A 13482-nucleotide genomic window follows, 5' to 3' on the forward strand; every position below is an offset into this window, starting at 1 on the left:
TTGCCTTACATTTTCTAAACCCTCGCCTTTGTTCCGTGACAACTCATTGTAACTCGTACTGTTTACAGGTCACTGGCGAGCCAGAAAGATGAATCCAAGTTCCTAATGAGTTGACACTTTGTTCCTCATAGAAACAACTCGCAGCTGCGAGAATTATCCAACACCCCCCCATTGGCTCACCTTTGTGTCCCTGCCACCTGACATTAGACTGGTCCACGCCGGCCTTGTTAGAGGTCATTAGTGAGGTCAAGGAGTAGGACCGGACACCTGATGGCAGACACAGTTTGTGTGTGAACGAGAAATTAATTTTATTCTGCTTGTTTGCAGTTTATTCTACCAGGGACTTTTTTGACTGCTAAAATGCTTTATTTGAAAAAAGCATTTCTGTCTTTTACCTTGCGCTGTCCCTTTATGTTGAAGCCACATGTTGCATGGAAGGACTATTCTTCCCTCCACCTGTGATGCATTTGTTTGCCTCTGTCTCGGGTGAAATCTTTCCCCTATGAACGCCAATTTGGTGACCTCCCCAGTACCCTTAATGTACATACACATCTATAAAATATGGTTTTACCATCATTAGATTAATTTCTGGGATTTCCCAAGGGTAGCTGCATGTGCAACCAGTCATTTTGTTCTATAAGCAGGCCTGAAACAAGACAGAAAGCACTCAGGTGTTCAAGGGGTTAAAAAACACATTGTGTGACCCGACAAAGTTATATATCTTGAATGAATAAAAAAGAATTACGTGAATTATAAAAGGCAGTGTCAACCCGAGGTTTTCAATTCACTCTGTTCTCTTATTTAATCATTTTCTGATTTATTAGTATTGCTGTTTTCAGGTAAGAACATTTTCCCAGCTCCACATTGGAAATCAAGATTAAATATTGGTTGTTTCTGCGCTCAAGTTTCATTTGAAAATGCGAGTGGATTCTATAGATAACGCAAGCCATGAAAAACAAAAAGGAAATATCGCATACAAAATAAATGATCTGATGGGCAAAATGGTTGTTAAAGTTATTCTGAAAATACCTGTAAAAGATGGGCATGGTTATGTATTCAGCACACTGTGAGATGTGAAATCTTGGCTGTTCTATAAATCGTGGTTATTTATGTTGCAGACACGCAAACAACAGGTTTTTTTCCCCCCGTGAAATTTTAAGAAAGAAAAACAAATAGTCTGTCATGGCTGCCAAGCCTGGATTCTGATATATTCCATCTTGCGCGGTGTATTTGCAAATAGAAGCGATAAGGCAGGAGGTGGGAAATATGCTCTTTTTTTTCAACTGCATCTTCTCTTGACGTAGTCCTTTCAGACTTCCTCGACCATGCCGGGCTGTTTTTTTCCCTCCATAAATCAAGGACAGTGGGGAGGACGAGGTGTGATTGCTTTCACACCCAGGAAGTAATCACACCGGACCTGCCACAGCTCTGATTAAGACTGATAAATATCCACGAGCAGTTAATGAGATGTCAGGCAGGAACAAGGCCCTTTCCTTCATGCCTATGGAGACACCAATGGAGAGGAAAAATGACCTCGACTTTGCAATGTCACGACCGTCTTTCATAAAAGCAGTGCAACATATTAGTTGGTGCCAGATCATCAATAAAGCGGCTGCACTGTTTTGATTGTAAGAAGCGGCCGGCAGTTGTCGCATTTCTTGACTTTGTCAGCTAAAAAGATAACAATTAATATAATTTGGTTTTTTCAAAGGAGTGATTTTTTTTTTAGATAATAAGTAGAGAGAGACAACAAAAGGCTCATTCAGGCAGGTTGCAATTAGCTGATGAAATGTTTGTCGCCGGCGCCCCGTCATAAAAGTTGACTCCAGTAACCGAGCATACAGTTCTTTACTTTAAAATTCAAATCAATAAAAACTGTTTTGAGGGTTTTGTAAACACTGCACATTGGAATCACTGGAATTAAGCTCCTCCAAAGGCACACGAGTGCAATGCTGCCTGATAAAACTGTGATGATGACACAATGTTAGCTGGATTCTAGTGTCCAGTCATCTCTCAGTCTAAGCTTGCACTGCGTGGGGCTAGTATCATGATCTGTTTACAGTAAATTCAGGCTTTGCAGCCATGAGGACATCTTATCTCCATGCAACGGCCTTTTCATGCGATAGCTCAGTGGCGCTGGTGTACCTGAAGGCTGCCGTACCTCTCACATGTGACACATTCCCACAACTGTCCAGTCCTGTGACTGTGAACTTCAGGTCACCCCCTGGTCCCTGGGCGCAGTCCTGTTGAATATTGTTTCCCTGGCAGACATACTCATCCCATCAGACAGAAAGCCCATGCAGCTGCACCCAAACACCCAACAATAGGATGCTTGTTCTAGGGGAGAAGAGGATGGGTCCCCCCTTTTTTTTTTCTTTTGGGGAAGGGGGCGATGTGAACGGGTGGTCAGATATTTCAGGGGTTTTGCAATGGGATAATCCTTTGTGATGTCTCTTTGAAAGGAAGCAATGGTCTGAAGGTTTTGGGAGCATTAAATAAAGTGAGAAGCTTACGGTTTTCTTTGTACAGTCGAGACGATGCATTCCTACTTTTTATGCAAAACAGCATGACACAATTTTTCAGAAAATGATCTGTTTCATCTTCCCCTTTTGTTTATGCACGGTAATATATCGATTCACTGTCAGGACACATGAAAGGAACAAAAATCTTACAATTCTAGATTTATTAAAATATCAGACTGGGTTAGCAGAAAACATGGAAGTGAGTGCTTTTGTTGGAATGTTAAAATGGACTGACCTAATCTAACCAAACAGCAACGCATGTAATTAGCACCGTCATAACAGACAACAAGATAATACAGCAGCAACAAGGCATGTAATGTATGACAAAACATAAGTGACACTTTAAGGATAATCGCTGCATGACTCTTCAGTGACGCATCATGCATACTGCTTTTTAGTTTTTTTGTGCAGTTGAGTTCTTTCTCATTTTATTCTGTTTCAAAGGCCCTTAATTCAAGAGAGGAAATGCCGGCTGCAGACAAACGCGTGCACAGAGGCATACACATATTCTTTTGTTGGGAGTATTTGCCAATTAGCAAGTTGTGGGACTGGAGTGGTAATTGGGCTTTCCAGTCGGCTGGTGTCTGTGTACAGCTTAGTTGAGACAGGTCTGAAGCTAAACGCCTCGCTATTTGTCCAGCAATTATGTCAGGTCCCCATGTCATAGTACAGACGTGACCAATTAGCTGTGCCAAGCTGAAGTGAAAGAGAAGGATTATGGGAGAGGATGAAAAAAGTAGACAGAGAATGGGCTGTGCGGGTGTTAGTGAGGAGCCCATGGGGGGGTGATGGGAGGTAGTCTGCAGGGACTAGGCGAGAATAAAGGGACAGACAGACTCTGAGGGGAAGAGGGAGCGGATTTCTCCTTTTTTCCCTGCCGCTGTATGATCCATGTTTTCCATTGATTCTCTTCCTGACCGACATGTGCCTAAGACATGTTAATGCATAGCAATATTTATGCTAATGCTGCCTTACTGACCGAGCTGGGATAAGAAATTAATCTTTATTGACGTCTTAATAATTCTCCCCTGCAAAATGTGTCCCCCGTGACACATTTTGATGAAACTAGACTGCCGACAATCGATATTCTCCAGCTTGGAGTAACGTGACACAATGTCAATAGGCGTAGGAAAGTATACAGTGCTCTAGTTCATCTTGGGATTTGTCCATATTTACTTCAGACTGACAGATTATACTACAGATCGAGTACTGATAGAGCACTAGCTTCGAGGGCTAGCTCAAAATCTATGCTAGCAGCTAGTCAGGTTTTTAGAGTTCTCTGCTAAGGTGGTTAAGTGTGTTAAGAAAACAAATAAAAAGGAGCAATAGAATGATACAGTGGGGCAAAAAAGTATTTAGTCAGCCACCGATTGTGCAAGTTCCCCCACTTAAAATGCTGACAGAGGTCAGTAATTTGCACCAGAGGTACACTTCAACTGTGAGAGACAGAATGTGAAAAAAAAATCCATGAATCCACATGGTAGGATTTGTAAAGAATTTATTCGTAAATCAGGGTGGAAAATAAGTATTTGGTCAATAACAAAAATACAACTCAATACTTTGTAACATAACCTTTGTTGGCAATAACAGAGGTCAAACGTTTTCTATAGGTCTTTACCAGGTTTGCACACACAGTAGCTGGTATTTTGGCACATTCCTCCATGCAGATCTTCTCGAGAGCAGTGATGTTTTGGGGCTGTCACCGAGCAACACGGACTTTCAACTCCCGCCACAGATTTTCTATGGGGTTGAGGTCTGGAGACTGGCTAGGCCACTCCAGGACTTTCAAATGCTTCTTACGGAGCCACTCCTTTGTTGCCCGGGCGGTGTGTTTTGGATCATTGTCATGTTGGAAGACCCAGCCTCGTTTCATCTTCAAAGTTCTCACTGATGGAAGGAGGTTTTGGCTCAAAATCTCACGATACATGGCCCCATTCATTCTGTCCTTAACACGGATCAGTCGTCCTGTCCCCTTGGCAGAAAAACAGCCCCATAGCATGATGTTTCCACCCCCATGCTTCACAGTAGGTATGGTGTTCTTGGGATGCAACTCAGTATTCTTCTTCCTCCAAACATGACGAGTTGAGTTTATACCAAAAAGTTCTACTTTGGTTTCATCTGACCACATGACATTCTCCCAATCCTCTGCTGTATCATCCATGTGCTCTCTGGCAAACTTCAGACGGGCCTGGACATGCACTGGCTTCAGCAGCGGAACACGTCTGGCACTGCGGGATTTGATTCCCTGCCGTTGTAGTGTGTTACTGATGGTGACCTTTGTTACTTTGGTCCCAGCTCTCTGCAGGTCATTCACCAGGTCCCCCCGTGTGGTTCTGGGATCTTTGCTCACCGTTCTCATGATCATTTTGACCCCACGGGATGAGATCTTGCGTGGAGCCCCAGATCGAGGGAGATTATCAGTGGTCTTGTATGTCTTCCATTTTCTGATGATTGCTCCCACAGTTGATTTTTTCACACCAAGCTGCTTGCCTATTGTAGATTCACTCTTCCCAGTCTGGTGCAGGTCTACAATACTTTTCCTGGTGTCCTTTGAAAGCTCTTTGGTCTTGGCCATGGCGGCGTTTGGAGTCTGACTGTTTGAGGCTGTGGACAGGTGTCTTTTATACAGATGATGAGTTCAAACAGGTGCCATTCATACAGGTAACGAGTGGGGGACAGAAAAGCTTCTTACAGAAGACGTTACAGGTCTGTGAGAGCCAGAGATTTTCCTTGTTTGAGGTGACCAAATACTTATTTTCCACCCTAATTTACGAATAAATTCTTTACAAATCCTACCATGTGGATTCATGGATTTTTTTTTCACATTCTGTCTCTCACAGTTGAAGTGTACCTCTGGTGCAAATTACTGACCTCTGTCATCATTTTAAGTGGGGGAACTTGCACAATCGGTGGCTGACTAAATACTTTTTTGCCCCACTGTATGTGTCTGATTAAAAATATCAAGAATTGTCCTGTGAATCTTTTACTTTATTTACAATTAGAGATGGCACGATACCACTTTTTTATGTCCGATACTGATACCGATATCATAAATTTGGATATCTGCCGATACCGATATGAATCCGATAGTGTTTTTTTAATCAACAAAAGTGTTTTTTAAAATATCTTGCTGCATTTTGCAAGTCTGCAAGTTCATACTCAAGTTTAAAACAACAACTACACTAAAGCTATTCTGTTATACCTGTATGCAAAAAAAAATATTTCATAGTTCAGCAATACTGATCAATCTAATAAACTTAAACCTACACCATCCTCCCTATTCTGGTATTTTAAAGAGTACTTAGCATAAATATTAAGCAACCTAACTAATAGGGTTCCAACTCCCAGCAACAACAAAAATAAATAAATAAAAAATAGTAACCACCCCTCACGCTCCACCTCATGATGCTTAATCGACGTAATCAACCTTAATTTGATGCAGTGTGAAAAAAAATGCACAGAAATCAATTATTTTTCAAGAAATATTAAATAGATTCAACATCTTTCTTCAACAAAATTGCAGACTGCACAGATGGTACCTTCCCAAAGGAAAAAGTACTATAGCTTACTAGGGTATATATATTAGACTTAATAGTCACTATATACAGTAATTGACTTCTATTCCTTTTACATCAAATTAAAACTTTGGGTGTCAGATAATTATTTATTAAAAGCTCGACATTTTAAATGAGAATAAGAAAGAAAAGTATGTCTTTGTGCCCCCTTTTCCCTGTTAATGCCCTATCGGCCCCCCTGGCTAAACTTTGCTAGATCCGCCCCTGCACAGTTACCAGCCGTCAGCTACGTAGAAAAAGATCCTGGTGTAGAAAGTAATATTAAATAAATTCTAACAACAGCTGATCAAGCTTAAACGTGCTGCTGTTGTTCAGCCGCTGGTTTCCTCTTTCTGGTGCAAAGTGGGCCAAAAACAAACAAGAGAGACGGACTCGCGACAGAAAAGCCGATCAGCTGATCGTTAAGCAGTTTCATGATTGAAGTAGCAGCCGGAGAGCGAGAGGCAGTCGCTCCATATATCGCTCGTTAAGCTTAACGCAGGAATACTTTACAAACATTCAGAGATGGACTTACACACTTGCTTTACTTCTCTCGGGGATAACTTTGTCGGAGATGAAATGCCGGGTTGCTAGCGAAGCTCCACATGCTATCCAGACCACCGACAGGTCCCGCATGCCACAGCCGCTCTATCACTACTGCTCCGACGTGCTAACGTTCTGAGGTGAGTTACGGCGTGTTGCAAGTTTTGTGAGGTGCTTTCGTGATATTTAATGGATCGGATTACATTTTTTATTTTTCTCCGATATCTGATCCAGTAATTTAGGTCAGTATCGGACCGATACCGATACGTAATATCGGATCGGTCCATCTCTATTTACAATAACTGAAATCAATCTGTAAGAAGGCTAAAAACATAATTTCGCTTCAACGCATTTCAAATATTTCTATGTTCAAACTTCTCTGAGCACATCTACTACAGGTGGAGCATTTGTAAAATATCTGATTTACCCAGACACGAGGAGGACTGATCCAAGGCTCTGCGTTTAATTGGAAGAAGAAACGAAGGAGAGGGGAGCCAAGGGACGAGGTGAGGGGCAAATGAGGTAGAATCTATGATCTGAGCGTCTTCGCCTTTCTGCTGGAAAACAAAATTGTTGCTCAGTGTCTGCAGAGAGGAGTTGAGCTCATATTAATTAGTGAGCTTGAAAGAAAATATGGGGAGCTTTAAAGTTGTCGGTTATTGACATAACTTTTTGATTTGATTGTGACCAAGCTTATTATGGTTCGTTACAACCGATCTAAAAGCTGAAACTGAAAAAAAAGAAATACCAACCCATCCTCTAAAAAGAAAACTTACATAACCAAAATAGTTTAATGTCATTATTTTGTATATTTGGATAATCTATGCATTTGTAGAATTTTAAAAGAAAAGAAAAAATATCTTTAGAGGATATTTTACGGCTTACATCCAGTTATATGTTAGGTAAATACAATCTAGATAAAAACATAACATCCTGTACACCCATGTTTTATAGAAAGGATTTTAAAATTGATCTAATAAGGATTCTAGCTGCTCAACAGTCCCAGGTCTCTGCTATATTTTTCTGTTCGTGCACGGTCAGATGTTTTCAGCTGGTGAAAGGTCTGGACTCCAGGCAGACCAGTTTAACCGCCCTTCTACTGTGAAGCCATGCTACTGTAATAGATGCAGGATGTGGTTTAGCATTGTCTTGTTTAAATATGCAAGGCCCTCCCTGAGAAACACCGTCTAGATGGGAGCATATGTTGCTCCAAAACCTGCGTTTACCTTTCAGTGTCTTTCCAGATGTGCGAGCTGCCAGTTCAACAGGTGCTGATGCACTCTCACACCATCAGCCCTCAGCTGAAACGTAGACTTTGAACTGAGGGCTGATAACAAGCCGGATGGTCTCTCTTCTCTTTAATCTGGTGGAAATGGCGTCCATGTTTTTGACAAAGAATTTCAAATTTCAACTCCGCTGACCACAGAACAGTTTTCCAATTTGTCTCAGTCCATTTTAAATGAGCTTTGGCCCTGAAAAGACAGCAGCATTTCTCGATCATGTTCACATATGGCTGCTTTGCATGATTGAGCTTTCAGCAAGCGTTGTGGATAGCACAGTGAACTGTGTTCCCAGACAGTGATTTCTATGACAGAATCATTTGATTCACTTTGATGCAGCTGTGTCTGAGGGAGTCGAGATTAAGGGCATTCAGTATTGATTTCCTGTGCACAGAGGTTTCTCCAGATTCTGTATTTTTAGAAACAATATTATGAACTGTAGATGAGGAGATATTCCTTTTATTCATTGGGTAGGTGCAGTTTTTTGCAAGACTGGTGAACCTCTGCCCATCTTTATTTCTGGAATCTCTGCCTCTCTAAGATGTTCCTTTTTTATACTCACGCACATTACGGACCAACTGGCTTTGTAAATGCCATCATGGAACTACAGGTGCAGCAGAAACAGATGAACTCCAGGTAACGTCTTCCATAGATCAGTTTCTATTTATTAGTGTCTTAAAGATTTTGTTATCTTCAGGTTTGGTTTGTTTTTTTTTCTGTGGGAAGAGCAGTAATGCAGCTTAAGCCTGTCTGAAACATCCTTAAGCCTTATTGCTTCAGTTGGAGTTAAGAAGGCAGCACGCGGTATGATGAGTTACCTTGTTGCCCCACAGCGTGAAGGTCTTGAGTTCAATTCCACCACTTGGCCAAGGACTTTCTGTGCACGGTTTGCATACTCTCCTCATGTTTGCATGGGTTCTCTCTGAGCACTCTGGCTTGTCCCGCAGTCCCAAGACATGGAATTAGTGGGGTTAAGTTAACTGGTTATTCTAAATTGCCCACAGAGTGGGATCTTAGCTCAGGGGCAGCTCCAGGCCTCGAGTGCCAGTGTCCTGCAGGTTTTAGATATCACCCTGGGTCAGCACACCTGAATCAAATGATTAGTTCATTCCCAGGCCTCTGGAGAACCTCATGACATGTTGAGGAGGGAATTTAGCCATCTGAATCAGCTGCAAGGATCAAGGGCACATCTAAAACCTGCAGGACACCAGCACTCGAGGCCTGGAGTTGCCTACCCCTGGTTAAGCTAAACCTGATTTGTCTTTTATTTTTGTAATTTTTATTTATTAATATGTTTTTTTTTCTGTCCTGATGAAGGCTTTGATGTTGCTTTACCCAAGAAGACATGCTATTGTCATTACTTTAAAGCCCTGGGTTTGTCACAGTAACATTAAATGTTTGTAACGGGCAATAATTTGACTGCAAAACAAGTGAGTGATTACGAACTGGCATGGCATAAAATAAGAACATGATACACGTCCAAGTCCACAGGCATAAATTATCAATTCAAAACACAACACAAAGGCTTCATTTCTTAAATAATTTAATGCAAAAGGGTCTTTTAAAAATATTTCTACAAGAATGCATCATCACCTTTTAGTAATTTCTTGTTTATGTCTGCATCATTAAATACATCTCAATCCTTTTCAAAGAGGAATCAACAATTGAGTCTATCAGTTCTTCATTCACCCCCACCTACCCCCATTTCACTAAACATGTACAGTACTCTCTGAAACATGTCGCTTACTTTTACGAGGGTGTTTAAAAGTGGCGAGAAGACATATGCGTAGTGAGAAGAGAAGACAGAAGAAAAGACAGTACTGTATATATTTATTTAAAACACAACTGAAGAAAAAAAAGCTAAAGATATATAAGTGAGGGGCGGGGGTAGGGGCGGGGTTGGGAGAGGGCGGGTGAATGTGCTGTGGTGGATGATGTAAAATGTAAAGAAAGGCAGGAATGTCTGGATAGTTTAAATCCATGTGGCACACAAGGAGATAGCGGACAAAGCCCGATCTCTGATGATGAAAACGGCAATACTTTTCTAACATATGGTCTCACACACAAACACACACACACATGCTCACACAGACTAAAAGTACCAGTTTATCTCAATTTCAGCATCATAAAGTCTGATAAATGAACAAAGAACACAGGAGAGAAAGCTATTTCCTCTCAGCGATGTTAAATACAAAACACTCTCCCAAATGTGTGAAAAATACACTTAAAGATTAATTGTTTGCGTTGATGTGGTGACGGTTTAATCTTTTAAATATGTGCAACGCTGCCATTTGAGCTCATCACTCATGGCCGGTTAACTTTGGTGAACCCAGCTCCAGGGTCCGGAACACCATGTGCACCTCATCAAGAGTTCATGCGAGCTCCAAAACTGTCATTTTTCATGATTAGGCATGTCTGCCTTCTGATTTCGTTGAGCCCCTTTATTCCCTGTTTTCCAGCTTTTTTTGCCCGTCAGCTGTGTCTCGTTTGGCACCGCATCCAAGTTGACAACAGTGGGGTTAAGCTGAGTGACTGAGCCCAGTGAAGGAAGTGTATGGTAAGAAACTTTGACAAATGAAAAAAGTGAGACTACGAGTCTGTTATTTCTGCTTCTGTCATATCTCAATGTCTATCGCTCTTTTCCAACAAAACAGTGTTTTGCATCATAAGAGGAAACAATATACTTGTGGAAAAAAATTAAAGCCTGCCAACAGATTCTACTCATGTTAGCAAATGTTGTCGCCGGGACTGACACGCCTGGTTGTGAGCCATCATGTCAAATATGCCTTGGCGACCTCAATGAAGTCTGACTTAACTGCAGAATTCCTATTTGAGTTTCTCCTACAACTGTTACATGTTAGTAAGCCCTTAATAGAGTGTACTAGCAGTAGTGACAACACATGTATGTGGAATGAGAACACGCAAAGGTGGGAACGCATTGTGTGCTTTGCATAACGTCCTCTTCATTTGAAAGAACTTATGAGGGGTTGGCACGCTCCACAGTCACTAACATCATGCTGTCCTTACATATCTACGGAATAATATTGTCATAATGTGCTGATCACCTCTGGAAGGTGACACCGGTGATGTACCTTGCGGATCCCTATTCAGCTAACTTGAAATACCTCTCTGTGAGGAGTGCAGATGGTGCAGTCTCAGAATTGTGGCTTTCAGCTACGATGAAAGGAGCTGCAGATTTTGACTGCGTGTCTGGGCTGTTGATCCTGCACTGTACTAATCGTGCACTAGCGGCATGAGCTGAAACAGGATGATTACAGGCCACAGAGGGAATGAAGAGCTCTAATGATGGGTCATCTTGCCCTGGATGTCTGTGTCAGCCGCATGCTTATATCCTTGTGAGACCCGATGGGCCACCTGCATTATTTTAACCAACAGTGACCAGCAGGGTTCTCCTCTGATGTCTCTCACGTGAGTATCGTTTTGTAGGAAAGTGCAGGTCACATGATGGAGTTCCACCTCTTGGGGTGGAAATGACTAGTCTGACACAACAATGCCTCTGGACCTGCTCCCTAATAATAATAGTCCTTGGTAAGATGCGTTGGTCTGCATTTAAGTGACTTTCAGGAGTGAAAATAATGTGCCTGGAAGACGATTAAGTACAGCTTCACAAACGCTCTTCATGTTGCGAATGAGAATGGATTCAGGGAAGCTTAATATCGAGTTTAAATGGCACACAAAAACTTTAACACACCTACAGTGAGTTGACCATTCAGAGGAAACCCAGACAAATGGTGTTCAACTCTTCTACCCTACTTCCTGACTTTCCCCACTTCTTCCTTTGTCCTTTTCTTCGCTCAAAATCAAACATTTCACAACAGCACGTCCGTTTTGTCAAAACACCATTTTTTTCTCTTGTTATTTATCTTATTTTTTGTTACAAAACATGTACAGGCTGTTTAGAACAACAACAAAAATACAATATCCAATTATTATGCAATTTCTCTTGTTTTAATAATCATCAATTCAATAGGTGAATCCTCTTGGGAGTTTCTCTTCCTTCTGATTGTTCCAAGTCCCCAAACGGCCTAAAGTCCTTCTGGGTGTTGGGGAGGGGTGTGTGGGTTGGTGGGTGAGGTACAAATAAATACATAGGGCAGGACGCCAAGAAATTAAAACAAGGATTCTGATTATTTCTAAAACCCACACAATAGAAAGTAGAAATTAAAGTGTCCATCATGGTTTGTCTTCAGTTTCTGCATGATGCATATATATATATATATATATATATAATTTCATATATATATATGTTTACGTCCAAAGTCCATTTTTTTGGATTCAATAAAAAAAAGAATGTTTTTAACAGTTGTCCACAGAATATAGCATAAGTGTTTCAGATATATTTGCTCCTTATCACAGTTCAGTTCATGCGTAAATTCTCCATGGTGGCAAATAGCGGAAGCCGTATTGTACAGTATATTTGTGTGCAACTCGCCACACCCGCACATCCAGTCGCACTTGATCACACATACAAACCCACATGCACGCACGCTCACATACAAAAATGCACACAAAAGGCCAAAAGGGTCTTTCTATTTTGTTGCCACAGTCCTCGTCTCCCCCCCAGTCGTCACCGCGTATCCAGCGGGGGTACTTCAGTCTGACCAGTCGTTTTGAAACCACAAATCTCCCAAAATATGATCAAGAAAGAAAAACATTAAAATAAAAAAATCTGACAAACAGAAAATATGGTGCAGACAAAGGAAAGTAGAAAAGCAAAATACCAGGTGTAAAATGCAGTTGATGAGCAGGTGTTCCCACACTGGGAAACTATCCTGAGTCACTTCAGGTCAGAGTGAAGAGGTCGTCTCTGAGCTACCGAGGATCCAGCAACCAAAACAGGTGTCCAGAAATATGGCCGCCTCCCTTTGACCTTTATTGACCTCCGTCACTCCTTCGACCTTTAGACTGCAGCCCATCGTATTGCCCTCCTCCACCACCCCACCCTTTTCCAGCAAGTGCCCTTTTAGATAACACACCTTCAATATGAAGATGGAGAACAACACACGTGCACAATAAAACAACTTCTAGCAAGGAAAAAACAAAACAAGGAAACTGTCCTCTCGCTCTCTCGTGGTCTGAAACACTTTTTTTTTTTTGCGTTGATTTTCGTTATATGTAAAAACGTTTTCACTTTTTTTTATACAAGGGTCTTCCTTCTTTCCTACATAGATCATCCAGCAGAGCTGGGAACAGAAATCAAGGGGAGGGGCTCTTGTGTGAGGATAAGAGTGTGACATTTAAGTGACAGGACTAAGGCCAACTCCACTACAATGCACATGCATGCAAACATCAACTCACTCCAGAGCTGGTGAGGCACGCGTAAGGATATACGGGGGTTTACTATTTCTCCTCTTTCAAAAACACACAAGCTCCGATTGGATGGGGGGAGAAAAAACAGAAAACTAACAAAAAATGCAGAAACAGGAAATGTAAGTGGTAATGAAATAAAGAAAGAAAAAATATTCAGAGGCACTGCAAGCCAGTTTCGTAGTGTCTAATTGGCAGAGATGGGTCAGGCAGCTAGGGTTTTCCAGTGGCAATCTCTGGCACAGTTTCTCCCCC

This window comes from Diplotaxodon limnothrissa, linkage group LG15, assembly GCF_057381915.1.
Source record: "Diplotaxodon limnothrissa isolate DT_005_m linkage group LG15, D_limnothrissa_male_GT1.1, whole genome shotgun sequence".
Classification (NCBI taxonomy): domain Eukaryota; kingdom Metazoa; phylum Chordata; class Actinopteri; order Cichliformes; family Cichlidae; genus Diplotaxodon; species Diplotaxodon limnothrissa.